Source organism: Perissodus microlepis, chromosome 14 (assembly GCF_051167445.1).
Source record: "Perissodus microlepis isolate ML-2025 ecotype Zambia chromosome 14, ASM5116744v1, whole genome shotgun sequence".
Classification (NCBI taxonomy): Eukaryota; Metazoa; Chordata; class Actinopteri; order Cichliformes; family Cichlidae; genus Perissodus; species Perissodus microlepis.
The window spans coordinates 4,337,956-4,356,211 of NC_140474.1; the positions used below are offsets into that span (position 1 = coordinate 4,337,956).

General features: G+C 54.5%; 44 non-coding genes and 1 pseudogene across 44 annotated transcripts; all 45 read left to right on the forward strand.

The window, feature by feature from the left end:
- Positions 1–1,520: 1,520 nt before the first annotated feature.
- LOC146373130 (U2 spliceosomal RNA) lies at positions 1,521–1,711 on the forward strand. The gene has a single exon (XR_014802599.1). It is a non-coding gene; the product is annotated as a U2 spliceosomal RNA (small nuclear RNA).
- Positions 1,712–1,954: 243 nt separating this feature from the next.
- Positions 1,955–2,067, forward strand: LOC146373131 (U5 spliceosomal RNA). The gene has a single exon (XR_014802359.1). It is a non-coding gene; the product is annotated as a U5 spliceosomal RNA (small nuclear RNA).
- Positions 2,068–2,261: 194 nt separating this feature from the next.
- LOC146373132 (U2 spliceosomal RNA) lies at positions 2,262–2,452 on the forward strand. Its single transcript, XR_014802490.1, has one exon. It is a non-coding gene; the product is annotated as a U2 spliceosomal RNA (small nuclear RNA).
- A 243-nt stretch (positions 2,453–2,695) lies between these two features.
- Positions 2,696–2,808, forward strand: LOC146373133 (U5 spliceosomal RNA). Its single transcript, XR_014802360.1, has one exon. It is a non-coding gene; the product is annotated as a U5 spliceosomal RNA (small nuclear RNA).
- A 194-nt stretch (positions 2,809–3,002) lies between these two features.
- On the forward strand, positions 3,003–3,193 carry LOC146373134 (U2 spliceosomal RNA). The gene has a single exon (XR_014802491.1). It is a non-coding gene; the product is annotated as a U2 spliceosomal RNA (small nuclear RNA).
- A 248-nt stretch (positions 3,194–3,441) lies between these two features.
- On the forward strand, positions 3,442–3,554 carry LOC146373135 (U5 spliceosomal RNA). The gene has a single exon (XR_014802361.1). It is a non-coding gene; the product is annotated as a U5 spliceosomal RNA (small nuclear RNA).
- A 194-nt stretch (positions 3,555–3,748) lies between these two features.
- Positions 3,749–3,939, forward strand: LOC146373136 (U2 spliceosomal RNA). The gene has a single exon (XR_014802492.1). It is a non-coding gene; the product is annotated as a U2 spliceosomal RNA (small nuclear RNA).
- Positions 3,940–4,187: 248 nt separating this feature from the next.
- Positions 4,188–4,300, forward strand: LOC146373137 (U5 spliceosomal RNA). Its single transcript, XR_014802430.1, has one exon. It is a non-coding gene; the product is annotated as a U5 spliceosomal RNA (small nuclear RNA).
- Positions 4,301–4,494: 194 nt separating this feature from the next.
- Positions 4,495–4,685, forward strand: LOC146373138 (U2 spliceosomal RNA). Its single transcript, XR_014802451.1, has one exon. It is a non-coding gene; the product is annotated as a U2 spliceosomal RNA (small nuclear RNA).
- Positions 4,686–4,933: 248 nt separating this feature from the next.
- Positions 4,934–5,046, forward strand: LOC146373139 (U5 spliceosomal RNA). The gene has a single exon (XR_014802409.1). It is a non-coding gene; the product is annotated as a U5 spliceosomal RNA (small nuclear RNA).
- Positions 5,047–5,240: 194 nt separating this feature from the next.
- On the forward strand, positions 5,241–5,431 carry LOC146373140 (U2 spliceosomal RNA). Its single transcript, XR_014802549.1, has one exon. It is a non-coding gene; the product is annotated as a U2 spliceosomal RNA (small nuclear RNA).
- A 243-nt stretch (positions 5,432–5,674) lies between these two features.
- Positions 5,675–5,787, forward strand: LOC146373141 (U5 spliceosomal RNA). The gene has a single exon (XR_014802362.1). It is a non-coding gene; the product is annotated as a U5 spliceosomal RNA (small nuclear RNA).
- A 194-nt stretch (positions 5,788–5,981) lies between these two features.
- Positions 5,982–6,172, forward strand: LOC146373142 (U2 spliceosomal RNA). The gene has a single exon (XR_014802452.1). It is a non-coding gene; the product is annotated as a U2 spliceosomal RNA (small nuclear RNA).
- A 248-nt stretch (positions 6,173–6,420) lies between these two features.
- LOC146373143 (U5 spliceosomal RNA) lies at positions 6,421–6,533 on the forward strand. Its single transcript, XR_014802410.1, has one exon. It is a non-coding gene; the product is annotated as a U5 spliceosomal RNA (small nuclear RNA).
- Positions 6,534–6,727: 194 nt separating this feature from the next.
- LOC146373144 (U2 spliceosomal RNA) lies at positions 6,728–6,918 on the forward strand. Its single transcript, XR_014802551.1, has one exon. It is a non-coding gene; the product is annotated as a U2 spliceosomal RNA (small nuclear RNA).
- Positions 6,919–7,161: 243 nt separating this feature from the next.
- Positions 7,162–7,274, forward strand: LOC146373145 (U5 spliceosomal RNA). The gene has a single exon (XR_014802363.1). It is a non-coding gene; the product is annotated as a U5 spliceosomal RNA (small nuclear RNA).
- A 194-nt stretch (positions 7,275–7,468) lies between these two features.
- Positions 7,469–7,659, forward strand: LOC146373146 (U2 spliceosomal RNA). The gene has a single exon (XR_014802494.1). It is a non-coding gene; the product is annotated as a U2 spliceosomal RNA (small nuclear RNA).
- A 243-nt stretch (positions 7,660–7,902) lies between these two features.
- On the forward strand, positions 7,903–8,015 carry LOC146373147 (U5 spliceosomal RNA). Its single transcript, XR_014802364.1, has one exon. It is a non-coding gene; the product is annotated as a U5 spliceosomal RNA (small nuclear RNA).
- Positions 8,016–8,209: 194 nt separating this feature from the next.
- LOC146373148 (U2 spliceosomal RNA) lies at positions 8,210–8,400 on the forward strand. The gene has a single exon (XR_014802453.1). It is a non-coding gene; the product is annotated as a U2 spliceosomal RNA (small nuclear RNA).
- Positions 8,401–8,648: 248 nt separating this feature from the next.
- Positions 8,649–8,761, forward strand: LOC146373149 (U5 spliceosomal RNA). Its single transcript, XR_014802411.1, has one exon. It is a non-coding gene; the product is annotated as a U5 spliceosomal RNA (small nuclear RNA).
- Positions 8,762–8,955: 194 nt separating this feature from the next.
- On the forward strand, positions 8,956–9,146 carry LOC146373150 (U2 spliceosomal RNA). Its single transcript, XR_014802552.1, has one exon. It is a non-coding gene; the product is annotated as a U2 spliceosomal RNA (small nuclear RNA).
- A 243-nt stretch (positions 9,147–9,389) lies between these two features.
- LOC146373151 (U5 spliceosomal RNA) lies at positions 9,390–9,502 on the forward strand. Its single transcript, XR_014802366.1, has one exon. It is a non-coding gene; the product is annotated as a U5 spliceosomal RNA (small nuclear RNA).
- Positions 9,503–9,696: 194 nt separating this feature from the next.
- On the forward strand, positions 9,697–9,887 carry LOC146373152 (U2 spliceosomal RNA). Its single transcript, XR_014802454.1, has one exon. It is a non-coding gene; the product is annotated as a U2 spliceosomal RNA (small nuclear RNA).
- A 248-nt stretch (positions 9,888–10,135) lies between these two features.
- On the forward strand, positions 10,136–10,248 carry LOC146373153 (U5 spliceosomal RNA). The gene has a single exon (XR_014802412.1). It is a non-coding gene; the product is annotated as a U5 spliceosomal RNA (small nuclear RNA).
- A 194-nt stretch (positions 10,249–10,442) lies between these two features.
- Positions 10,443–10,633, forward strand: LOC146373154 (U2 spliceosomal RNA). The gene has a single exon (XR_014802553.1). It is a non-coding gene; the product is annotated as a U2 spliceosomal RNA (small nuclear RNA).
- A 243-nt stretch (positions 10,634–10,876) lies between these two features.
- On the forward strand, positions 10,877–10,989 carry LOC146373155 (U5 spliceosomal RNA). The gene has a single exon (XR_014802367.1). It is a non-coding gene; the product is annotated as a U5 spliceosomal RNA (small nuclear RNA).
- A 194-nt stretch (positions 10,990–11,183) lies between these two features.
- On the forward strand, positions 11,184–11,374 carry LOC146373156 (U2 spliceosomal RNA). The gene has a single exon (XR_014802495.1). It is a non-coding gene; the product is annotated as a U2 spliceosomal RNA (small nuclear RNA).
- A 243-nt stretch (positions 11,375–11,617) lies between these two features.
- LOC146373157 (U5 spliceosomal RNA) lies at positions 11,618–11,730 on the forward strand. The gene has a single exon (XR_014802368.1). It is a non-coding gene; the product is annotated as a U5 spliceosomal RNA (small nuclear RNA).
- A 194-nt stretch (positions 11,731–11,924) lies between these two features.
- Positions 11,925–12,115, forward strand: LOC146373158 (U2 spliceosomal RNA). The gene has a single exon (XR_014802522.1). It is a non-coding gene; the product is annotated as a U2 spliceosomal RNA (small nuclear RNA).
- Positions 12,116–12,363: 248 nt separating this feature from the next.
- LOC146373159 (U5 spliceosomal RNA) lies at positions 12,364–12,476 on the forward strand. Its single transcript, XR_014802434.1, has one exon. It is a non-coding gene; the product is annotated as a U5 spliceosomal RNA (small nuclear RNA).
- A 194-nt stretch (positions 12,477–12,670) lies between these two features.
- On the forward strand, positions 12,671–12,861 carry LOC146373160 (U2 spliceosomal RNA). The gene has a single exon (XR_014802554.1). It is a non-coding gene; the product is annotated as a U2 spliceosomal RNA (small nuclear RNA).
- A 248-nt stretch (positions 12,862–13,109) lies between these two features.
- LOC146373161 (U5 spliceosomal RNA) lies at positions 13,110–13,222 on the forward strand. Its single transcript, XR_014802369.1, has one exon. It is a non-coding gene; the product is annotated as a U5 spliceosomal RNA (small nuclear RNA).
- A 194-nt stretch (positions 13,223–13,416) lies between these two features.
- Positions 13,417–13,607, forward strand: LOC146373162 (U2 spliceosomal RNA). The gene has a single exon (XR_014802496.1). It is a non-coding gene; the product is annotated as a U2 spliceosomal RNA (small nuclear RNA).
- Positions 13,608–13,855: 248 nt separating this feature from the next.
- Positions 13,856–13,968, forward strand: LOC146373163 (U5 spliceosomal RNA). Its single transcript, XR_014802370.1, has one exon. It is a non-coding gene; the product is annotated as a U5 spliceosomal RNA (small nuclear RNA).
- Positions 13,969–14,162: 194 nt separating this feature from the next.
- Positions 14,163–14,353, forward strand: LOC146373164 (U2 spliceosomal RNA). The gene has a single exon (XR_014802555.1). It is a non-coding gene; the product is annotated as a U2 spliceosomal RNA (small nuclear RNA).
- Positions 14,354–14,601: 248 nt separating this feature from the next.
- On the forward strand, positions 14,602–14,714 carry LOC146373165 (U5 spliceosomal RNA). Its single transcript, XR_014802397.1, has one exon. It is a non-coding gene; the product is annotated as a U5 spliceosomal RNA (small nuclear RNA).
- Positions 14,715–14,908: 194 nt separating this feature from the next.
- Positions 14,909–15,099, forward strand: LOC146373166 (U2 spliceosomal RNA). Its single transcript, XR_014802497.1, has one exon. It is a non-coding gene; the product is annotated as a U2 spliceosomal RNA (small nuclear RNA).
- A 248-nt stretch (positions 15,100–15,347) lies between these two features.
- On the forward strand, positions 15,348–15,460 carry LOC146373167 (U5 spliceosomal RNA). Its single transcript, XR_014802413.1, has one exon. It is a non-coding gene; the product is annotated as a U5 spliceosomal RNA (small nuclear RNA).
- A 194-nt stretch (positions 15,461–15,654) lies between these two features.
- On the forward strand, positions 15,655–15,845 carry LOC146373168 (U2 spliceosomal RNA). The gene has a single exon (XR_014802543.1). It is a non-coding gene; the product is annotated as a U2 spliceosomal RNA (small nuclear RNA).
- A 248-nt stretch (positions 15,846–16,093) lies between these two features.
- Positions 16,094–16,197, forward strand: LOC146373169 (U5 spliceosomal RNA; annotated as a pseudogene).
- Positions 16,198–16,391: 194 nt separating this feature from the next.
- On the forward strand, positions 16,392–16,582 carry LOC146373170 (U2 spliceosomal RNA). Its single transcript, XR_014802498.1, has one exon. It is a non-coding gene; the product is annotated as a U2 spliceosomal RNA (small nuclear RNA).
- Positions 16,583–16,830: 248 nt separating this feature from the next.
- LOC146373171 (U5 spliceosomal RNA) lies at positions 16,831–16,943 on the forward strand. The gene has a single exon (XR_014802414.1). It is a non-coding gene; the product is annotated as a U5 spliceosomal RNA (small nuclear RNA).
- A 194-nt stretch (positions 16,944–17,137) lies between these two features.
- On the forward strand, positions 17,138–17,328 carry LOC146373172 (U2 spliceosomal RNA). The gene has a single exon (XR_014802556.1). It is a non-coding gene; the product is annotated as a U2 spliceosomal RNA (small nuclear RNA).
- A 248-nt stretch (positions 17,329–17,576) lies between these two features.
- LOC146373173 (U5 spliceosomal RNA) lies at positions 17,577–17,689 on the forward strand. Its single transcript, XR_014802371.1, has one exon. It is a non-coding gene; the product is annotated as a U5 spliceosomal RNA (small nuclear RNA).
- A 194-nt stretch (positions 17,690–17,883) lies between these two features.
- LOC146373174 (U2 spliceosomal RNA) lies at positions 17,884–18,074 on the forward strand. The gene has a single exon (XR_014802499.1). It is a non-coding gene; the product is annotated as a U2 spliceosomal RNA (small nuclear RNA).
- Positions 18,075–18,256: the final 182 nt, after the last annotated feature.

Genomic DNA, 18,256 nt, shown 5'->3' on the forward strand with positions numbered 1-18,256 from the left:
ATAAATTTTTGGGACGATGGGCAGGTAGGAGAGAGACGCTTTGCGGGCTTTCTTTGTGTGAAGGGCCCATGCGGGTCCTGGGCATTGATTTTGGAAATCCAGGGGGGGATGCAAATTATAACTGGGATTTGAAGATAGCGAAGATCTCAAAGAAATTGGGGATGTGGTCTAAAAGAAAGCTTACTATAACTGGCAAAGTACTGGCCGTAAAAGCTGACATTTTACCTGCCCTATTGCATTTGGCATATGTTTTCCCAATACCACAGACTTACAGGAAGAAATTAACACAGGGAATTTTCAAATTAATTTGGGGGGGGTATGAATATGTAAAAAGAACAATTATGTATCAGACAATACCAAAAGGTGGGAGGGATGTCCCTAACATCCCCTTGAAATTGGACGTGATGTATTACAGCAATATATGTAACTTATTGAATAGGCCCAATGTACATAAATGCCAAGTCTTGATCCGCTTTTGGTTATCCGGTCCCATGAGACAATTGATCGAGTGGGATAATAGGGTGCCAAGGGCGGAAAGCAGACCAGACTATTTTTCAAGGATGATTAAATGGCGGGAGAAGCATCAGGAATATAAGGATAAAGACCTCATGTTGAATCATAAAAAATTGTATAGAGCCATGGTGCAGAAAATACACACCCAAAATATATGGGTGCAGGAGGAGGTATGGATACGAGCTCAGGAGAAGGGACTGAGCAACGGCTGCAGGGATTTTAACTGGCTGCTGCTGCATAAAAAAATACCGGTAAGATCAATAATGCATGCACATAGATTATGTGATAATAAGAACTGTCCGAGAAGCACATGTCAAACAGAAGAAACAATAGAGCATGTAATGTGGGGATGCCCCTTTGCGGGGGAAGTGTGGGGTGAAATGCAGAAGCAGTATGTTTGTTTAAAAGGGATTTCGTATGATGAAGTAATGTTCCTTACGGGATGGGAGAAGGGAAGTAACCGAAAGGGAAAGTCTTTGTTATTAGTGTCCTTGGTAAAACTATATTTGTGGAAGGCCCGGCAAGGGTATATTTTGGGGTCATACAAATGGACAGCCAAGAGTGTATGTAGATTGGTAGAGAAGGAAATAGAAAAAGTGCGGCTGCTGGAGAAATTGAAATGGGGGTGGGATACAATCAAAGATAGATGGAAAGACATTCCTTAGAAGCCACTTAATTTAGAGGCCTAAGAAGGAAAGTTTTTTTTGTTTTGCCTTGTTCGTTACGTTGAGAGCAACACATGGTAAGACTAGTATTGAGTTGAGAAAAGGATTGGAAAATAAGGTAATGGGGTTTTTATGCCAATTTAGAAGATGTGATGTAACTTTGGTATGACTGTGCAATTGAACGTGTGGTTTTCCTCTTTATGACTTGTTATTTTGCTATTAAGATGCCACAGTACTCGTAGAAAGGACGTCTGAACATTTTGATCAATGGAGAGAGAAAATGTCTCGTTTTGTTTAGAATGGGTTTATTCTTTCGGATGTTTTATAATGTACATGTACGTGATATTCTGTTTTTTGAAAATAAAAAAAAGGAAAAAAAATCTGTTCTCATCAGTTTAATATCTGATACGCCCCCGATTCGGGGGCAACGTATTAAACGCATTTTTAGAACAGGGAGCCGAATAAGGGGCTCGCTCCGTTCGCTCCACGCATCGACCCGGTATTGCAGCGCCTCCGGGAACGGTGCCCCCTTTGCTGACTTTGTGCAAAAGCAAGAAAGCCAAACAAAGTAAGGTCTGCCAAGCCAAGAGCCAGAAAGCAGCCTGAAGCCGCGAACGTGCTCCTCTCCAGTCACCCCTCTCCTGTCAAAGTGGAACTCTGGAGCGGAGCAGGCGGGGCCTGAGATCTGCCCCTTCAGCCAAGCAAACAGGGCCTACCGTGACGCCGGAAGCCGGGACGAGGAGTCACTGCGGCTTCCTGCGAGGCCAAAGAAACACACACTCTGGCTTCTCTTCAAAACGTACAAGTCTTTCGCCTTTTACTAAAGACTTCCGTGGAGAGTGAGGCTAAGGAGTTGCACCTATTTTTGGCAGGGTCTGCCGTCTGGCTGGGCCCTCTCCTCGTTGTTCAAAAGAAGAAATAGAAGAAAGCGCGCAGTTCCAGGGAGCTCCGCAGGCCTCTGAGGTACTGTGGGTGGGCGGAGATTTGAAGCGGTTCCCTCCCTGTGAGCCAAGTGAAAGAGCGCACCGTCACAAGCGAGAAGTGTCCCGAGAAGGCGGCTCAGCCAGGAACCTGCAGGAGGCCATCGCTTCTCGGCCTTTTGGCTAAGATCAAGTGTAGTATCTGTTCTTATCAGTTTAATATCTGATACGCCCCCGATTCGGGGGCAACGTATTAAACGCATTTTTAGAACAGGGAGCCGAATAAGGGGCTCGCTCCGTTCGCTCCACGCATCGACCCGGTATTGCAGCGCCTCCGGGAACGGTGCCCCCTTTGCTGACTTTGTGCAAAAGCAAGAAAGCCAAACAAAGTAAGGTCTGCCAAGCCAAGAGCCAGAAAGCAGCCTGAAGCCGCGAACGTGCTCCTCTCCAGTCACCCCTCTCCTGTCAAAGTGGAACTCTGGAGCAGAGCAGGCGGGGCCTGAGATCTGCCCCTTCAGCCAAGCAAACAGGGCCTACCGTGACGCCGGAAGCCGGGACGAGGAGTCACTGCGGCTTCCTGCGAGGCCAAAGAAACACACACTCTGGCTTCTCTTCAAAACGTACAAGTCTTTCGCCTTTTACTAAAGACTTCCGTGGAGAGTGAGGCTAAGGAGTTGCACCTATTTTTGGCAGGGTCTGCCGTCTGGCTGGGCCCTCTCCTCGTTGTTCAAAAGAAGAAATAGAAGAAAGCGCGCAGTTCCAGGGAGCTCCGCAGGCCTCTGAGGTACTGTGGGTGGGCGGAGATTTGAAGCGGTTCCCTCCCTGTGAGCCAAGTGAAAGAGCGCACCGTCACAAGCGAGAAGTGTCCCGAGAAGGCGGCTCAGCCAGGAACCTGCAGGAGGCCATCGCTTCTCGGCCTTTTGGCTAAGATCAAGTGTAGTATCTGTTCTTATCAGTTTAATATCTGATACGCCCCCGATTCGGGGGCAACGTATTAAACGCATTTTTAGAACAGGGAGCCGAATAAGGGGCTCGCTCCGTTCGCTCCACGCATCGACCCGGTATTGCAGCGCCTCCGGGAACGGTGCCCCCTTTGCTGACTTTGTGCAAAAGCAAGAAAGCCAAACAAAGTAAGGTCTGCCAAGCCAAGAGCCAGAAAGCAGCCTGAAGCCGCGAACGTGCTCCTCTCCAGTCACCCCTCTCCTGTCAAAGTGGAACTCTGGAGCGGAGCGGAGCAGGCGGGGCCTGAGATCTGCCCCTTCAGCCAAGCAAACAGGGCCTACCGTGACGCCGGAAGCCGGGACGAGGAGTCTCTGCGGCTTCCTGCGAGGCCAAAGAAACACACACTCTGGCTTCTCTTCAAAACGTACAAGTCTTTCGCCTTTTACTAAAGACTTCCGTGGAGAGTGAGGCTAAGGAGTTGCACCTATTTTTGGCAGGGTCTGCCGTCTGGCTGGGCCCTCTCCTCGTTGTTCAAAAGAAGAAATAGAAGAAAGCGCGCAGTTCCAGGGAGCTCCGCAGGCCTCTGAGGTACTGTGGGTGGGCGGAGATTTGAAGCGGTTCCCTCCCTGTGAGCCAAGTGAAAGAGCGCACCGTCACAAGCGAGAAGTGTCCCGAGAAGGCGGCTCAGCCAGGAACCTGCAGGAGGCCATCGCTTCTCGGCCTTTTGGCTAAGATCAAGTGTAGTATCTGTTCTTATCAGTTTAATATCTGATACGCCCCCGATTCGGGGGCAACGTATTAAACGCATTTTTAGAACAGGGAGCCGAATAAGGGGCTCGCTCCGTTCGCTCCACGCATCGACCCGGTATTGCAGCGCCTCCGGGAACGGTGCCCCCTTTGCTGACTTTGTGCAAAAGCAAGAAAGCCAAACAAAGTAAGGTCTGCCAAGCCAAGAGCCAGAAAGCAGCCTGAAGCCGCGAACGTGCTCCTCTCCAGTCACCCCTCTCCTGTCAAAGTGGAACTCTGGAGCGCAGCGGAGCAGGCGGGGCCTGAGATCTGCCCCTTCAGCCAAGCAAACAGGGCCTACCGTGACGCCGGAAGCCGGGACGAGGAGTCACTGCGGCTTCCCGCGAGGCCAAAGAAACACACACTCTGGCTTCTCTTCAAAATGTAGAAGTCTTTCGCCTTTTACTAAAGACTTCCGTGGAGAGTGAGGCTAAGGAGTTGCACCTATTTTTGGCAGGGTCTGCCGTCTGGCTGGGCCCTCTCCTCGTTGTTCAAAAGAAGAAATAGAAGAAAGCGCGCAGTTCCAGGGAGCTCCGCAGGCCTCTGAGGTACTGTGGGTGGGCGGAGATTTGAAGCGGTTCCCTCCCTGTGAGCCAAGTGAAAGAGCGCACCGTCACAAGCGAGAAGTGTCCCGAGAAGGCGGCTCAGCCAGGAACCTGCAGGAGGCCATCGCTTCTCGGCCTTTTGGCTAAGATCAAGTGTAGTATCTGTTCTTATCAGTTTAATATCTGATACGCCCCCGATTCGGGGGCAACGTATTAAACGCGTTTTTAGAACAGGGAGCCGAATAAGGGGCTTGCTCCGTTCGCTCCACGCATCGACCCGGTATTGCAGCGCCTCCGGGAACGGTGCCCCCTTTGCTGACTTTGTGCAAAAGCAAGAAAGCCAAACAAAGTAAGGTCTGCCAAGCCAAGAGCCAGAAAGCAGCCTGAAGCCGCGAACGTGCTCCTCTCCAGTCACCCCTCTCCTGTCAAAGTGGAACTCTGGAGCGGAGCGGAGCAGGCGGGGCCTGAGATCTGCCCCTTCAGCCAAGCAAACAGGGCCTACCGTGACGCCGGAAGCCGGGACGAGGAGTCACTGCGGCTTCCCGCGAGGCCAAAGAAACACACACTCTGGCTTCTCTTCAAAATGTACAAGTCTTTCGCCTTTTACTAAAGACTTCCGTGGAGAGTGAGGCTAAGGAGTTGCACCTATTTTTGGCAGGGTCTGCCGTCTGGCTGGGCCCTCTCCTCGTTGTTCAAAAGAAGAAATAGAAGAAAGCGCGCAGTTCCAGGGAGCTCCGCAGGCCTCTGAGGTACTGTGGGTGGGCGGAGATTTGAAGCGGTTCCCTCCCTGTGAGCCAAGTGAAAGAGCGCACCGTCACAAGCGAGAAGTGTCCCGAGAAGGCGGCTCAGCCAGGAACCTGCAGGAGGCCATCGCTTCTCGGCCTTTTGGCTAAGATCAAGTGTAGTATCTGTTCTCATCAGTTTAATATCTGATACGCCCCCGATTCGGGGGCAACGTATTAAACGCATTTTTAGAACAGGGAGCCGAATAAGGGGCTCGCTCCGTTCGCTCCACGCATCGACCCGGTATTGCAGCGCCTCCGGGAACGGTGCCCCCTTTGCTGACTTTGTGCAAAAGCAAGAAAGCCAAACAAAGTAAGGTCTGCCAAGCCAAGAGCCAGAAAGCAGCCTGAAGCCGCGAACGTGCTCCTCTCCAGTCACCCCTCTCCTGTCAAAGTGGAACTCTGGAGCGGAGCAGGCGGGGCCTGAGATCTGCCCCTTCAGCCAAGCAAACAGGGCCTACCGTGACGCCGGAAGCCGGGACGAGGAGTCACTGCGGCTTCCTGCGAGGCCAAAGAAACACACACTCTGGCTTCTCTTCAAAACGTACAAGTCTTTCGCCTTTTACTAAAGACTTCCGTGGAGAGTGAGGCTAAGGAGTTGCACCTATTTTTGGCAGGGTCTGCCGTCTGGCTGGGCCCTCTCCTCGTTGTTCAAAAGAAGAAATAGAAGAAAGCGCGCAGTTCCAGGGAGCTCCGCAGGCCTCTGAGGTACTGTGGGTGGGCGGAGATTTGAAGCGGTTCCCTCCCTGTGAGCCAAGTGAAAGAGCGCACCGTCACAAGCGAGAAGTGTCCCGAGAAGGCGGCTCAGCCAGGAACCTGCAGGAGGCCATCGCTTCTCGGCCTTTTGGCTAAGATCAAGTGTAGTATCTGTTCTTATCAGTTTAATATCTGATACGCCCCCGATTCGGGGGCAACGTATTAAACGCGTTTTTAGAACAGGGAGCCGAATAAGGGGCTTGCTCCGTTCGCTCCACGCATCGACCCGGTATTGCAGCGCCTCCGGGAACGGTGCCCCCTTTGCTGACTTTGTGCAAAAGCAAGAAAGCCAAACAAAGTAAGGTCTGCCAAGCCAAGAGCCAGAAAGCAGCCTGAAGCCGCGAACGTGCTCCTCTCCAGTCACCCCTCTCCTGTCAAAGTGGAACTCTGGAGCGGAGCGGAGCAGGCGGGGCCTGAGATCTGCCCCTTCAGCCAAGCAAACAGGGCCTACCGTGACGCCGGAAGCCGGGACGAGGAGTCACTGCGGCTTCCCGCGAGGCCAAAGAAACACACACTCTGGCTTCTCTTCAAAATGTACAAGTCTTTCGCCTTTTACTAAAGACTTCCGTGGAGAGTGAGGCTAAGGAGTTGCACCTATTTTTGGCAGGGTCTGCCGTCTGGCTGGGCCCTCTCCTCGTTGTTCAAAAGAAGAAATAGAAGAAAGCGCGCAGTTCCAGGGAGCTCCGCAGGCCTCTGAGGTACTGTGGGTGGGCGGAGATTTGAAGCGGTTCCCTCCCTGTGAGCCAAGTGAAAGAGCGCACCGTCACAAGCGAGAAGTGTCCCGAGAAGGCGGCTCAGCCAGGAACCTGCAGGAGGCCATCGCTTCTCGGCCTTTTGGCTAAGATCAAGTGTAGTATCTGTTCTCATCAGTTTAATATCTGATACGCCCCCGATTCGGGGGCAACGTATTAAACGCATTTTTAGAACAGGGAGCCGAATAAGGGGCTCGCTCCGTTCGCTCCACGCATCGACCCGGTATTGCAGCGCCTCCGGGAACGGTGCCCCCTTTGCTGACTTTGTGCAAAAGCAAGAAAGCCAAACAAAGTAAGGTCTGCCAAGCCAAGAGCCAGAAAGCAGCCTGAAGCCGCGAACGTGCTCCTCTCCAGTCACCCCTCTCCTGTCAAAGTGGAACTCTGGAGCGGAGCAGGCGGGGCCTGAGATCTGCCCCTTCAGCCAAGCAAACAGGGCCTACCGTGACGCCGGAAGCCGGGACGAGGAGTCACTGCGGCTTCCTGCGAGGCCAAAGAAACACACACTCTGGCTTCTCTTCAAAACGTACAAGTCTTTCGCCTTTTACTAAAGACTTCCGTGGAGAGTGAGGCTAAGGAGTTGCACCTATTTTTGGCAGGGTCTGCCGTCTGGCTGGGCCCTCTCCTCGTTGTTCAAAAGAAGAAATAGAAGAAAGCGCGCAGTTCCAGGGAGCTCCGCAGGCCTCTGAGGTACTGTGGGTGGGCGGAGATTTGAAGCGGTTCCCTCCCTGTGAGCCAAGTGAAAGAGCGCACCGTCACAAGCGAGAAGTGTCCCGAGAAGGCGGCTCAGCCAGGAACCTGCAGGAGGCCATCGCTTCTCGGCCTTTTGGCTAAGATCAAGTGTAGTATCTGTTCTTATCAGTTTAATATCTGATACGCCCCCGATTCGGGGGCAACGTATTAAACGCATTTTTAGAACAGGGAGCCGAATAAGGGGCTCGCTCCGTTCGCTCCACGCATCGACCCGGTATTGCAGCGCCTCCGGGAACGGTGCCCCCTTTGCTGACTTTGTGCAAAAGCAAGAAAGCCAAACAAAGTAAGGTCTGCCAAGCCAAGAGCCAGAAAGCAGCCTGAAGCCGCGAACGTGCTCCTCTCCAGTCACCCCTCTCCTGTCAAAGTGGAACTCTGGAGCAGAGCAGGCGGGGCCTGAGATCTGCCCCTTCAGCCAAGCAAACAGGGCCTACCGTGACGCCGGAAGCCGGGACGAGGAGTCACTGCGGCTTCCTGCGAGGCCAAAGAAACACACACTCTGGCTTCTCTTCAAAACGTACAAGTCTTTCGCCTTTTACTAAAGACTTCCGTGGAGAGTGAGGCTAAGGAGTTGCACCTATTTTTGGCAGGGTCTGCCGTCTGGCTGGGCCCTCTCCTCGTTGTTCAAAAGAAGAAATAGAAGAAAGCGCGCAGTTCCAGGGAGCTCCGCAGGCCTCTGAGGTACTGTGGGTGGGCGGAGATTTGAAGCGGTTCCCTCCCTGTGAGCCAAGTGAAAGAGCGCACCGTCACAAGCGAGAAGTGTCCCGAGAAGGCGGCTCAGCCAGGAACCTGCAGGAGGCCATCGCTTCTCGGCCTTTTGGCTAAGATCAAGTGTAGTATCTGTTCTTATCAGTTTAATATCTGATACGCCCCCGATTCGGGGGCAACGTATTAAACGCGTTTTTAGAACAGGGAGCCGAATAAGGGGCTTGCTCCGTTCGCTCCACGCATCGACCCGGTATTGCAGCGCCTCCGGGAACGGTGCCCCCTTTGCTGACTTTGTGCAAAAGCAAGAAAGCCAAACAAAGTAAGGTCTGCCAAGCCAAGAGCCAGAAAGCAGCCTGAAGCCGCGAACGTGCTCCTCTCCAGTCACCCCTCTCCTGTCAAAGTGGAACTCTGGAGCGGAGCGGAGCAGGCGGGGCCTGAGATCTGCCCCTTCAGCCAAGCAAACAGGGCCTACCGTGACGCCGGAAGCCGGGACGAGGAGTCACTGCGGCTTCCCGCGAGGCCAAAGAAACACACACTCTGGCTTCTCTTCAAAATGTACAAGTCTTTCGCCTTTTACTAAAGACTTCCGTGGAGAGTGAGGCTAAGGAGTTGCACCTATTTTTGGCAGGGTCTGCCGTCTGGCTGGGCCCTCTCCTCGTTGTTCAAAAGAAGAAATAGAAGAAAGCGCGCAGTTCCAGGGAGCTCCGCAGGCCTCTGAGGTACTGTGGGTGGGCGGAGATTTGAAGCGGTTCCCTCCCTGTGAGCCAAGTGAAAGAGCGCACCGTCACAAGCGAGAAGTGTCCCGAGAAGGCGGCTCAGCCAGGAACCTGCAGGAGGCCATCGCTTCTCGGCCTTTTGGCTAAGATCAAGTGTAGTATCTGTTCTCATCAGTTTAATATCTGATACGCCCCCGATTCGGGGGCAACGTATTAAACGCATTTTTAGAACAGGGAGCCGAATAAGGGGCTCGCTCCGTTCGCTCCACGCATCGACCCGGTATTGCAGCGCCTCCGGGAACGGTGCCCCCTTTGCTGACTTTGTGCAAAAGCAAGAAAGCCAAACAAAGTAAGGTCTGCCAAGCCAAGAGCCAGAAAGCAGCCTGAAGCCGCGAACGTGCTCCTCTCCAGTCACCCCTCTCCTGTCAAAGTGGAACTCTGGAGCGGAGCAGGCGGGGCCTGAGATCTGCCCCTTCAGCCAAGCAAACAGGGCCTACCGTGACGCCGGAAGCCGGGACGAGGAGTCACTGCGGCTTCCTGCGAGGCCAAAGAAACACACACTCTGGCTTCTCTTCAAAACGTACAAGTCTTTCGCCTTTTACTAAAGACTTCCGTGGAGAGTGAGGCTAAGGAGTTGCACCTATTTTTGGCAGGGTCTGCCGTCTGGCTGGGCCCTCTCCTCGTTGTTCAAAAGAAGAAATAGAAGAAAGCGCGCAGTTCCAGGGAGCTCCGCAGGCCTCTGAGGTACTGTGGGTGGGCGGAGATTTGAAGCGGTTCCCTCCCTGTGAGCCAAGTGAAAGAGCGCACCGTCACAAGCGAGAAGTGTCCCGAGAAGGCGGCTCAGCCAGGAACCTGCAGGAGGCCATCGCTTCTCGGCCTTTTGGCTAAGATCAAGTGTAGTATCTGTTCTTATCAGTTTAATATCTGATACGCCCCCGATTCGGGGGCAACGTATTAAACGCGTTTTTAGAACAGGGAGCCGAATAAGGGGCTTGCTCCGTTCGCTCCACGCATCGACCCGGTATTGCAGCGCCTCCGGGAACGGTGCCCCCTTTGCTGACTTTGTGCAAAAGCAAGAAAGCCAAACAAAGTAAGGTCTGCCAAGCCAAGAGCCAGAAAGCAGCCTGAAGCCGCGAACGTGCTCCTCTCCAGTCACCCCTCTCCTGTCAAAGTGGAACTCTGGAGCGGAGCGGAGCAGGCGGGGCCTGAGATCTGCCCCTTCAGCCAAGCAAACAGGGCCTACCGTGACGCCGGAAGCCGGGACGAGGAGTCACTGCGGCTTCCCGCGAGGCCAAAGAAACACACACTCTGGCTTCTCTTCAAAATGTACAAGTCTTTCGCCTTTTACTAAAGACTTCCGTGGAGAGTGAGGCTAAGGAGTTGCACCTATTTTTGGCAGGGTCTGCCGTCTGGCTGGGCCCTCTCCTCGTTGTTCAAAAGAAGAAATAGAAGAAAGCGCGCAGTTCCAGGGAGCTCCGCAGGCCTCTGAGGTACTGTGGGTGGGCGGAGATTTGAAGCGGTTCCGTCCCTGTGAGCCAAGTGAAAGAGCGCACCGTCACAAGCGAGAAGTGTCCCGAGAAGGCGGCTCAGCCAGGAACCTGCAGGAGGCCATCGCTTCTCGGCCTTTTGGCTAAGATCAAGTGTAGTATCTGTTCTCATCAGTTTAATATCTGATACGCCCCCGATTCGGGGGCAACGTATTAAACGCATTTTTAGAACAGGGAGCCGAATAAGGGGCTCGCTCCGTTCGCTCCACGCATCGACCCGGTATTGCAGCGCCTCCGGGAACGGTGCCCCCTTTGCTGACTTTGTGCAAAAGCAAGAAAGCCAAACAAAGTAAGGTCTGCCAAGCCAAGAGCCAGAAAGCAGCCTGAAGCCGCGAACGTGCTCCTCTCCAGTCACCCCTCTCCTGTCAAAGTGGAACTCTGGAGCGGAGCAGGCGGGGCCTGAGATCTGCCCCTTCAGCCAAGCAAACAGGGCCTACCGTGACGCCGGAAGCCGGGACGAGGAGTCACTGCGGCTTCCTGCGAGGCCAAAGAAACACACACTCTGGCTTCTCTTCAAAACGTACAAGTCTTTCGCCTTTTACTAAAGACTTCCGTGGAGAGTGAGGCTAAGGAGTTGCACCTATTTTTGGCAGGGTCTGCCGTCTGGCTGGGCCCTCTCCTCGTTGTTCAAAAGAAGAAATAGAAGAAAGCGCGCAGTTCCAGGGAGCTCCGCAGGCCTCTGAGGTACTGTGGGTGGGCGGAGATTTGAAGCGGTTCCCTCCCTGTGAGCCAAGTGAAAGAGCGCACCGTCACAAGCGAGAAGTGTCCCGAGAAGGCGGCTCAGCCAGGAACCTGCAGGAGGCCATCGCTTCTCGGCCTTTTGGCTAAGATCAAGTGTAGTATCTGTTCTTATCAGTTTAATATCTGATACGCCCCCGATTCGGGGGCAACGTATTAAACGCATTTTTAGAACAGGGAGCCGAATAAGGGGCTCGCTCCGTTCGCTCCACGCATCGACCCGGTATTGCAGCGCCTCCGGGAACGGTGCCCCCTTTGCTGACTTTGTGCAAAAGCAAGAAAGCCAAACAAAGTAAGGTCTGCCAAGCCAAGAGCCAGAAAGCAGCCTGAAGCCGCGAACGTGCTCCTCTCCAGTCACCCCTCTCCTGTCAAAGTGGAACTCTGGAGCAGAGCAGGCGGGGCCTGAGATCTGCCCCTTCAGCCAAGCAAACAGGGCCTACCGTGACGCCGGAAGCCGGGACGAGGAGTCACTGCGGCTTCCTGCGAGGCCAAAGAAACACACACTCTGGCTTCTCTTCAAAACGTACAAGTCTTTCGCCTTTTACTAAAGACTTCCGTGGAGAGTGAGGCTAAGGAGTTGCACCTATTTTTGGCAGGGTCTGCCGTCTGGCTGGGCCCTCTCCTCGTTGTTCAAAAGAAGAAATAGAAGAAAGCGCGCAGTTCCAGGGAGCTCCGCAGGCCTCTGAGGTACTGTGGGTGGGCGGAGATTTGAAGCGGTTCCCTCCCTGTGAGCCAAGTGAAAGAGCGCACCGTCACAAGCGAGAAGTGTCCCGAGAAGGCGGCTCAGCCAGGAACCTGCAGGAGGCCATCGCTTCTCGGCCTTTTGGCTAAGATCAAGTGTAGTATCTGTTCTTATCAGTTTAATATCTGATACGCCCCCGATTCGGGGGCAACGTATTAAACGCGTTTTTAGAACAGGGAGCCGAATAAGGGGCTCGCTCCGTTCGCTCCACGCATCGACCCGGTATTGCAGCGCCTCCGGGAACGGTGCCCCCTTTGCTGACTTTGTGCAAAAGCAAGAAAGCCAAACAAAGTAAGGTCTGCCAAGCCAAGAGCCAGAAAGCAGCCTGAAGCCGCGAACGTGCTCCTCTCCAGTCACCCCTCTCCTGTCAAAGTGGAACTCTGGAGCGGAGCGGAGCAGGCGGGGCCTGAGATCTGCCCCTTCAGCCAAGCAAACAGGGCCTACCGTGACGCCGGAAGCCGGGACGAGGAGTCACTGCGGCTTCCCGCGAGGCCAAAGAAACACACACTCTGGCTTCTCTTCAAAATGTACAAGTCTTTCGGCTTTTACTAAAGACTTCCGTGGAGAGTGAGGCTAAGGAGTTGCACCTATTTTTGGCAGGGTCTGCCGTCTGGCTGGGCCCTCTCCTCGTTGTTCAAAAGAAGAAATAGAAGAAAGCGCGCAGTTCCAGGGAGCTCCGCAGGCCTCTGAGGTACTGTGGGTGGGCGGAGATTTGAAGCGGTTCCCTCCCTGTGAGCCAAGTGAAAGAGCGCACCGTCACAAGCGAGAAGTGTCCCGAGAAGGCGGCTCAGCCAGGAACCTGCAGGAGGCCATCGCTTCTCGGCCTTTTGGCTAAGATCAAGTGTAGTATCTGTTCTCATCAGTTTAATATCTGATACGCCCCCGATTCGGGGGCAACGTATTAAACGCATTTTTAGAACAGGGAGCCGAATAAGGGGCTCGCTCCGTTCGCTCCACGCATCGACCCGGTATTGCAGCGCCTCCGGGAACGGTGCCCCCTTTGCTGACTTTGTGCAAAAGCAAGAAAGCCAAACAAAGTAAGGTCTGCCAAGCCAAGAGCCAGAAAGCAGCCTGAAGCCGCGAACGTGCTCCTCTCCAGTCACCCCTCTCCTGTCAAAGTGGAACTCTGGAGCGGAGCGGAGCAGGCGGGGCCTGAGATCTGCCCCTTCAGCCAAGCAAACAGGGCCTACCGTGACGCCGGAAGCCGGGACGAGGAGTCACTGCGGCTTCCTGCGAGGCCAAAGAAACACACACTCTGGCTTCTCTTCAAAACGTACAAGTCTTTCGCCTTTTACTAAAGACTTCCGTGGAGAGTGAGGCTAAGGAGTTGCACCTATTTTTGGCAGGGTCTGCCGTCTGGCTGGGCCCTCTCCTCGTTGTTCAAAAGAAGAAATAGAAGAAAGCGCGCAGTTCCAGGGAGCTCCGCAGGCCTCCGAGGTACTGTGGGTGGGCGGAGATTTGAAGCGGTTCCCTCCCTGTGAGCCAAGTGAAAGAGCGCACCGTCACAAGCGAGAAGTGTCCCGAGAAGGCGGCTCAGCCAGGAACCTGCAGGAGGCCATCGCTTCTCGGCCTTTTGGCTAAGATCAAGTGTAGTATCTGTTCTTATCAGTTTAATATCTGATACGCCCCCGATTCGGGGGCAACGTATTAAACGCATTTTTAGAACAGGGAGCCGAATAAGGGGCTCGCTCCGTTCGCTCCACGCATCGACCCGGTATTGCAGCGCCTCCGGGAACGGTGCCCCCTTTGCTGACTTTGTGCAAAAGCAAGAAAGCCAAACAAAGTAAGGTCTGCCAAGCCAAGAGCCAGAAAGCAGCCTGAAGCCGCGAACGTGCTCCTCTCCAGTCACCCCTCTCCTGTCAAAGTGGAACTCTGGAGCGGAGCGGAGCAGGCGGGGCCTGAGATCTGCCCCTTCAGCCAAGCAAACAGGGCCTACCGTGACGCCGGAAGCCGGGACGAGGAGTCACTGCGGCTTCCTGCGAGGCCAAAGAAACACACACTCTGGCTTCTCTTCAAAACGTACAAGTCTTTCGCCTTTTACTAAAGACTTCCGTGGAGAGTGAGGCTAAGGAGTTGCACCTATTTTTGGCAGGGTCTGCCGTCTGGCTGGGCCCTCTCCTCGTTGTTCAAAAGAAGAAATAGAAGAAAGCGCGCAGTTCCAGGGAGCTCCGCAGGCCTCTGAGGTACTGTGGGTGGGCGGAGATTTGAAGCGGTTCCCTCCCTGTGAGCCAAGTGAAAGAGCGCACCGTCACAAGCGAGAAGTGTCCCGAGAAGGCGGCTCAGCCAGGAACCTGCAGGAGGCCATCGCTTCTCGGCCTTTTGGCTAAGATCAAGTGTAGTATCTGTTCTCATCAGTTTAATATCTGATACGCCCCCGATTCGGGGGCAACGTATTAAACGCATTTTTAGAACAGGGAGCCGAATAAGGGGCTCGCTCCGTTCGCTCCACGCATCGACCCGGTATTGCAGCGCCTCCGGGAACGGTGCCCCCTTTGCTGACTTTGTGCAAAAGCAAGAAAGCCAAACAAAGTAAGGTCTGCCAAGCCAAGAGCCAGAAAGCAGCCTGAAGCCGCGAACGTGCTCCTGTCCAGTCACCCCTCTCCTGTCAAAGTGGAACTCTGGAGCGGAGCGGAGCAGGCGGGGCCTGAGATCTGCCCCTTCAGCCAAGCAAACAGGGCCTACCGTGACGCCGGAAGCCGGGACGAGGAGTCACTGCGGCTTCCTGCGAGGCCAAAGAAACACACACTCTGGCTTCTCTTCAAAACGTACAAGTCTTTCGCCTTTTACTAAAGACTTCCGTGGAGAGTGAGGCTAAGGGGTTGCACCTATTTTTGGCAGGGTCTGCCGTCTGGCTGGGCCCTCTCCTCGTTGTTCAAAAGAAGAAATAGAAGAAAGCGCGCAGTTCCAGGGAGCTCCGCAGGCCTCTGAGGTACTGTGGGTGGGCGGAGATTTGAAGCGGTTCCCTCCCTGTGAGCCAAGTGAAAGAGCGCACCGTCACAAGCGAGAAGTGTCCCGAGAAGGCGGCTCAGCCAGGAACCTGCAGGAGGCCATCGCTTCTCGGCCTTTTGGCTAAGATCAAGTGTAGTATCTGTTCTTATCAGTTTAATATCTGATACGCCCCCGATTCGGGGGCAACGTATTAAACGCATTTTTAGAACAGGGAGCCGAATAAGGGGCTCGCTCCGTTCGCTCCACGCATCGACCCGGTATTGCAGCGCCTCCGGGAACGGTGCCCCCTTTGCTGACTTTGTGCAAAAGCAAGAAAGCCAAACAAAGTAAGGTCTGCCAAGCCAAGAGCCAGAAAGCAGCCTGAAGCCGCGAACGTGCTCCTCTCCAGTCACCCCTCTCCTGTCAAAGTGGAACTCTGGAGCGGAGCGGAGCAGGCGGGGCCTGAGATCTGCCCCTTCAGCCAAGCAAACAGGGCCTACCGTGACGCCGGAAGCCGGGACGAGGAGTCACTGCGGCTTCCCGCGAGGCCAAAGAAACACACACTCTGGCTTCTCTTCAAAATGTACAAGTCTTTCGCCTTTTACTAAAGACTTCCGTGGAGAGTGAGGCTAAGGAGTTGCACCTATTTTTGGCAGGGTCTGCCGTCTGGCTGGGCCCTCTCCTCGTTGTTCAAAAGAAGAAATAGAAGAAAGCGCGCAGTTCCAGGGAGCTCCGCAGGCCTCTGAGGTACTGTGGGTGGGCGGAGATTTGAAGCGGCTCCTACCCTGTGAGCCAAGTGAAAGAGCGCACCGTCACAAGCGAGAAGTGTCCCGAGAAGGCGGCTCAGCCAGGAACCTGCAGGAGGCCATCGCTTCTCGGCCTTTTGGCTAAGATCAAGTGTAGTATCTGTTCTTATCAGTTTAATATCTGATACGCCCCCGATTCGGGGGCAACGTATTAAACGCATTTTTAGAACAGGGAGCCGAATAAGGGGCTCGTTCCGTTCGCTCCACGCATCGACCCGGTATTGCAGCGCCTCCGGGAACGGTGCCCCCTTTGCTGACTTTGTGCAAAAGCAAGAAAGCCAAACAAAGTAAGGTCTGCCAAGCCAAGAGCCAGAAAGCAGCCTGAAGCCGCGAACGTGCTCCTCTCCAGTCACCCCTCTCCTGTCAAAGTGGAACTCTGGAGCGGAGCGGAGCAGGCGGGGCCTGAGATCTGCCCCTTCAGCCAAGCAAACAGGGCCTACCGTGACGCCGGAAGCCGGGACGAGGAGTCACTGCGGCTTCCTGCGAGGCCAAAGAAACACACACTCTGGCTTCTTTAAAAGTCTTTCGCCTTTTACTAAAGACTTCCGTGGAGAGTGAGGCTAAGGAGTTGCACCTATTTTTGGCAGGGTCTGCCGTCTGGCTGGGCCCTCTCCTCGTTGTTCAAAAGAAGAAATAGAAGAAAGCGCGCAGTTCCAGGGAGCTCCGCAGGCCTCTGAGGTACTGTGGGTGGGCGGAGATTTGAAGCGGTTCCCTCCCTGTGAGCCAAGTGAAAGAGCGCACCGTCACAAGCGAGAAGTGTCCCGAGAAGGCGGCTCAGCCAGGAACCTGCAGGAGGCCATCGCTTCTCGGCCTTTTGGCTAAGATCAAGTGTAGTATCTGTTCTTATCAGTTTAATATCTGATACGCCCCCGATTCGGGGGCAACGTATTAAACGCATTTTTAGAACAGGGAGCCGAATAAGGGGCTCGCTCCGTTCGCTCCACGCATCGACCCGGTATTGCAGCGCCTCCGGGAACGGTGCCCCCTTTGCTGACTTTGTGCAAAAGCAAGAAAGCCAAACAAAGTAAGGTCTGCCAAGCCAAGAGCCAGAAAGCAGCCTGAAGCCGCGAACGTGCTCCTCTCCAGTCACCCCTCTCCTGTCAAAGTGGAACTCTGGAGCGGAGCGGAGCAGGCGGGGCCTGAGATCTGCCCCTTCAGCCAAGCAAACAGGGCCTACCGTGACGCCGGAAGCCGGGACGAGGAGTCACTGCGGCTTCCCGCGAGGCCAAAGAAACACACACTCTGGCTTCTCTTCAAAATGTACAAGTCTTTCGCCTTTTACTAAAGACTTCCGTGGAGAGTGAGGCTAAGGAGTTGCACCTATTTTTGGCAGGGTCTGCCGTCTGGCTGGGCCCTCTCCTCGTTGTTCAAAAGAAGAAATAGAAGAAAGCGCGCAGTTCCAGGGAGCTCCGCAGGCCTCTGAGGTACTGTGGGTGGGCGGAGATTTGAAGCGGTTCCCTCCCTGTGAGCCAAGTGAAAGAGCGCACCGTCACAAGCGAGAAGTGTCCCGAGAAGGCGGCTCAGCCAGGAACCTGCAGGAGGCCATCGCTTCTCGGCCTTTTGGCTAAGATCAAGTGTAGTATCTGTTCTCATCAGTTTAATATCTGATACGCCCCCGATTCGGGGGCAACGTATTAAACGCATTTTTAGAACAGGGAGCCGAATAAGGGGCTCGCTCCGTTCGCTCCACGCATCGACCCGGTATTGCAGCGCCTCCGGGAACGGTGCCCCCTTTGCTGACTTTGTGCAAAAGCAAGAAAGCCAAACAAAGTAAGGTCTGCCAAGCCAAGAGCCAGAAAGCAGCCTGAAGCCGCGAACGTGCTCCTCTCCAGTCACCCCTCTCCTGTCAAAGTGGAACTCTGGAGCGGAGCGGAGCAGGCGGGGCCTGAGATCTGCCCCTTCAGCCAAGCAAACAGGGCCTACCGTGACGCCGGAAGCCGGGACGAGGAGTCACTGCGGCTTCCTGCGAGGCCAAAGAAACACACACTCTGGCTTCTCTTCAAAACGTACAAGTCTTTCGCCTTTTACTAAAGACTTCCGTGGAGAGTGAGGCTAAGGAGTTGCACCTATTTTTGGCAGGGTCTGCCGTCTGGCTGGGCCCTCTCCTCGTTTTTCAAAAGAAGAAATAGAAGAAAGCGCGCAGTTCCAGGGAGCTCCGCAGGCCTCTGAGGTACTGTGGGTGGGCGGAGATTTGAAGCGGTTCCCTCCCTGTGAGCCAAGTGAAAGAGCGCACCGTCACAAGCGAGAAGTGTCCCGAGAAGGCGGCTCAGCCAGGAACCTGCAAGAGGCCATCGCTTCTCGGCCTTTTGGCTAAGATCAAGTGTAGTATCTGTTCTTATCAGTTTAATATCTGATACGCCCCCGATTCGGGGGCAACGTATTAAACGCATTTTTAGAACAGGGAGCCGAATAAGGGGCTCGCTCCGTTCGCTCCACGCATCGACCCGGTATTGCAGCGCCTCCGGGAACGGTGCCCCCTTTGCTGACTTTGTGCAAAAGCAAGAAAGCCAAACAAAGTAAGGTCTGCCAAGCCAAGAGCCAGAAAGCAGCCTGAAGCCGCGAACGTGCTCCTCTCCAGTCACCCCTCTCCTGTCAAAGTGGAACTCTGGAGCGGAGCGGAGCAGGCGGGGCCTGAGATCTGCCCCTTCAGCCAAGCAAACAGG